Here is a 5469-nt window from a genome sequence, read left to right as displayed (position 1 = left end):
GCTCTGTGTCCCCCTGCCACTGCGGCGCAGCGCTGGGCCGGGGCGAGCAAGCCCAGCGGCAGCGGTGGCCGGCCCTGAGCGGCCCCGCTGAGCGGCAGCGCCGAGCTGGGCCACCTGGCCCCGTTGGCAGCCCTGAGCCCTCATGGCCCGAGCCGAGCCCAGTAAACCCCGCCATCCCGCGATTCTGTTACTATTTGGCAACTTTGTTGCACGCGGGTCCTCCCTGCAAATGACAGAGCGGCTTATAATTGGGTGTGGCTTGTGTATGGACAAAAAACGAAATGTTTGCCAACACGCGGCAATGTGGCTTATAGTCAGTGTGGCTTGTAATCGTGAAATTACTGTAGGTTTGTTGAAAGTCAGATCTCTGCTATGTCCCCATTATGAGCATTGAAGTATCTTTGAACCATTGTAGGACATCTTACAGAAGGGGAATTTGGTATTTATTTACATTTTAAGCTCATTGTAGCCACCTGCACCGGTACTCTTACAGATTTCATTCACTCTCAAGGAACAAGTTTGGTCCAGCCCCAGTCACTTATGTGCAACGTACAGTAATTTTACGAATACAAGCCGCACTGAGTATAAGCCGCATCGCCGGGTGTTGGCAAACATTTCGTTCTTTGTCCATAAATAAGCTGCACCTGAGTATAAGCCGCTCTGTCGTTCACAGGGAGGACCTGCATGCAACAAAGTTGCCAAATAGTAACAGAATCGCAGCAGGGCGGGGTTTACTGTCTCGACTCAGCCATGCGGGCTTGGGGCTGCCGACAGCTCGGCGTTGCCACTCGGTGGCAGGGGGGGCACAAAGCCCCCTGGCACCCGCAGCAGTGGTGGGAGGCGGGGATGGAGCCACCCCGCTCCTGTGGCGGCGGCACGCTGGGACGGGAGCCCCCCGAGCCATGGGGCCAGCAGCACGGAGCCCCCTGCCTCCCCCTGGGCCGTGGGGCCAGCAGCACGGAGCCCCCCACCTTCCCCCCAGGCCGCGGGGCCAGCAGGAGAGAGCTGCCCCGTCTTCCCCACCCCCTGTGCTGCCTGCACAGAGCAGCTCCACCCGCCACGCAACACAGTAACCAATTTGTAACAACCACATAAATGCAGGGTTTTACTGGCAGGAGCTCGACTTTGCAGTTTGCACTGACTTGGTTTGCACTCCCGGGGTTGAAAATGTCAGAAAATTATTCACATATTGGCCGCTCCTGAGTATTAGCCGCATTTCCGGTGTGGGAGCAAAATTTTGGTCAAAACGGTGCGGCTTGTATTCGTGAAATTACTATACTCCAAAAGGGATGATGCCTTTGAATTCTTCACTAAAGCTTCCAGTTTTGGGGCAGTTGTTAAATAATCTTTAACAATCAATAGTTGTTTTGTGATGATCCTTTGCTGCAGTCTCTCTTCCTGTCTGGCTGCAAGGGAGGGGAATGGGAGATGCCTATTCTCCTGCTGTCAGAGAGGAGGCTTTCCCTCAAGTGAGTTGTGTGTCCTGTGGTCTTAGCAATGGCTCAAATTATCAGTCCCAATTTTTTTTCTGGTGTCATTTGTTATCAATTCAAGCCATCCTTAGGCCCCCAGCTCTGCTATTTCTTCTGGCACTTACATAAACAGATTTTTGATTTGTACTAATCCCAGTATTTCTTTTACAAATCTCTGATGACTGGTTCCTGCAGATGCCAGCTCTGGTTTTGAAGAGCCTCTTGGTTCTGCCCAGGAGAACATAAAAATGACAGAGAGTCAAGACATCACAAAATGAATGAAAAAGAAGTTGCTCACATTTCCCCACCAAAAGCAGAAGTATTACATTTAGTAAGTAAACTAAATTACAATTATTCACTGACCATTATAATTCACATTGATGAAAAGTTGCCACTGCCTCTTGACCACTTGGCTCCTTTTCTTTCACAGCAACTTGTCACCTTCCTCAAACGCAAAGTATCTGGACCACACCAGCTCCATCCCATTCACCGCCTTCTGCTCCACGGCACCTGGCCCTGATCTGCAGCTGTGTGAGTGTTTTAGGGGGCCTGGCTAGAGGTAAGGAGGTGCTGTGAGGGAATACAAACCCCTGGAACCCTTGCCTTTGTGGCTACATCTGCTGTTGCTGGCGGGCCGGTCGGGCTGTGTTCATGGTATGATGGGCACATCGTGTGGCCAGAGAAGAGAAGTGCAGTTCCTGTTTGACCTTTTCCCGGAGCTAAATCCTGCCACTTGGTCCAGCTGCGCAAACAAGCAGTAAAAGGACTCAAATTTCCCAGCTGCCAGCACTGGACAACACACCCAACTCCGCACTTATATGCTGACACTAAAATACTTGTCACTCCAGTTTTCCCTCTGTTCTTCCTTAATCCTGCCTTACATATTTCATTTGTCACCTGCCATGGGTGTGCTTAAGTTGTATGTTCACATGGTTCTCCAAAGTCAGGAAGAAAAAGAAACAGCTAGATTTTTTAGGAAATATTCAGTGGTAGTGCAGTGATGATCAAGAGGAGCAATGGGAAGCAAAGGGCATCAGGCAAGTCTTCTCATGGCTTTATAAAGAAGCTAAAACAACATGGCTGAGCTTGAACCTGCTTATGTAGGCATTACCAGAGCAGCTGTCCAGCTGAATGACTGGATTCCTTGGGAGCTTACCATAATTCCAGGACCATAAGTAGCTGATTAGTGACTTCAAATGTCAGAACTGAGAAAATCTGCAGCCTTTCCTGGAGAAGAAGGTCTGAGAAAATGGAAAAGTCCAGGGCTGAAATTCACAGCAACACCAGAAAAATTGAGAGAAAGTCTGGGAAACAGAGGCTGGAAAGAATTGTTCTAGATAACAGTAATTACCTGCACATATACTGGAGGGAAACTGTAGGTGAAGGAGCAGGATCAGGAAGTTACAGGCAGTCAGAAACAGGAGTCCTGTGCTGTAAATAAGGTAGATCCTGTTCCAGGGTGTGTAAGCAGGATCACAGCCTGGACTACCACACCAGTTCTGCCAAGGTACAGCCAAGCCCATGCTGGAGCTTTGGATCAGTGTTGACCTTCAAAGAAATGTGGCTCAAAGAATAAGAACCAAGATGAGAACAAAGAGAACGGTCCAAGATGTGGAAATCCTGACCTCTGGGGAAAAGAAAAAGTCTGTTAGCCTTGGAAGAGAAGGACAAACACCTGCAAACACCTCTCAGAGAAGGGTTAGGCAGATCAAACAGAGTTCTGAGCAGTTTGTACAAAGACTAATTAATATTGTTTACCAATCAGAGAACAGATAGGTTAGGTCCAAGCCCTGCATTTGCTGACGTCTCATCCATCCCAAACATTTGCATTGCAAGACTGAAATTTGATGCTGAAGATAGTGCAGATGCTATGCAAGAACATATGGTGCACCTCCAGGCTTCAGATTTCACCCCAGAGAGATGACTGTCTGGCTTGTAGCGTGAAACCCTTCAGGGTAGAAAGAAGTAACAAACTGAGGTGCCAAAGATACTGGATAACTGCAGGTCACTGCAGTTAGGGGCATATTAAAACTCCAGATCCGTACAGCTGGTGTTCATGAAGAATCTGCATATTCTCACCAAAAAGGTAGCTTCTCATGTATCAAAATTACACTGCTTTCAAATCTGATCATCATAAGGAAGCTCTAGTTCATGTCATAGATATGGAGATTACTGCTGAATTGTTGCATCCACAGGTGCAGAGAAATCCATTGTCTTTGCTGGAAAAACTCAAGTTTGAAAGAACCCTGAGGTCTCGAATTAGCAAGAAAATATCCTTGTTATTCTTTGCCAGCCTTGAGTGATTTTGGGTGGGAGTTTGTCTGGGTTGACCCTGTATTATAGATCAAATAAACCAATTTATTTTCAGCAAAGTTCCTAACAAATATGGCCAGATGCCAGCAGAAAAAAAACCGTATTGTCCCCCTGAATTTCCTATATAACATCTCCTTTAGATCACCAGCTGATTCCCCCCTTGTTTATTGACATCCACTCAGCCCAAGCCCAAGGGGAAGGAAGGTTTCTCGGTGCTTTGGCTGTTCCTGCAGACATCCTGGCACTTGTTTGATCAGGGGTGGAATAGGACACAGACCTTTCCTGCCGGGGCCAAGGCCCCAGCCGGGTGCTGTTCAGCTCCCAGAACAATGCCTGGCAGCTCCCAAGTAATTTAAACCAGCTAAAAACAGCCCAGCCTGGGGATGAATCATGACCTATCTGTGCTTCCGCCTTTCCACTCAGAGGCCTGAAATCAGCACTGGCAGGCAGGCGGCTCCCTGGAGAACGAGCAATAAACAACATTTTAAAGGGATTTTATTTCACAAGGGCTTTGCCTGTGTGAATTCCAAGAAAAAGCCAAACTCTAGAAAGTGTGCATCCGGGGCAGAGGGATGTGCAGCCTGCTGGGTGACTTGCTGTGACATTCATCAAAGAAACCTGAAATACAGAAATATTACACAGGATCTCAGGAGCAGAGATGATCCTGAGCTTTTCCTGGCACTGAATTCTTGTGAGAGCACCTGCCATGTTCTGCTGCAGCGTGACAGCTCTGCTTTTTGAAGCAACCCTGGAAAAGATATTCCCACTGTGTTTCTCTAGGGAGAAAAAGCAAAAGTTCATCCAGGATGTAAATGGGGCTGGTTCCACTGGGTGCAGCAGAATAAAACCCAGTTCATAGCCACTGGGAATCTGAACCATAACACTGGGATGGCAGAGCTAGAGCAGGACCAAGGAGCGTGGTCAGAACCAAAGCATTAGCCAGGGGCTTGGGATACCTGTGCTGTTCCCCTCACCCTGCTGCCAAACTGGTGAGCAAACCCAGGATGTCTCTTTGGTCCCTCTTGGCCTAAAGCTGGGAACAATATTGTCCATAAAGTACTTTATCAGATCCTTGATCCCTAGAAAATCTCAGCATTAGTTAAGAAATAATCTCCAGGAGTAGGTGACATGGACAAAAGCCACACTCAGCCAATGGACAGCAGCAAGGAGAAAGGTTTGTATTTCTGCGTGATATGGGCGCTTGTCAGGATATCTTCAGCCACCGAGGAAGGGTGTGGCCAGGTACAAACCCCACATCTTTCCAGAAAGCTGCCCCGAGGGCAGAGCATGGCCGGCATCCCTAGGGGAGGTCTTGCACCGGTACCGCATCCTGCAGCTGTGCCTGGAGGATACCGGGATCCCTTGGCCACGGCGCGGGCAGCCGCGGCTTGCGCAGGGCCAGTTTCAGTCGGTTTGCAGCGCGGTAACGCTGGCAGGGCACAGCTCAGGCCCGGGAAGGTCAATATAGGGGTACAAGGAAACACCCAGTTGTTGGCACAAGCTCCTCAAGGGCGTCCCGGGACGCTCCTCAGCTCCCAGCGGGATCCGGGCCGGGCCGTGAGGGGCCGGGGCAGACCAGGGGGCGAGGCCAGCGCGTGTCGCCCCCGCCCTTCCCGCGCTGGGGTCAGCGCCGGCCGCGGGGCGGGGCCGCCCTCGAGCTCCGCTCCCATTGGCTGCCGGGCGG

This window comes from Catharus ustulatus, chromosome 3 (genome assembly GCF_009819885.2).
Source record: "Catharus ustulatus isolate bCatUst1 chromosome 3, bCatUst1.pri.v2, whole genome shotgun sequence".
NCBI lineage: Eukaryota > Metazoa > Chordata > Aves > Passeriformes > Turdidae > Catharus > Catharus ustulatus.
Note: the sequence above shows the minus strand (reverse complement) of the source record.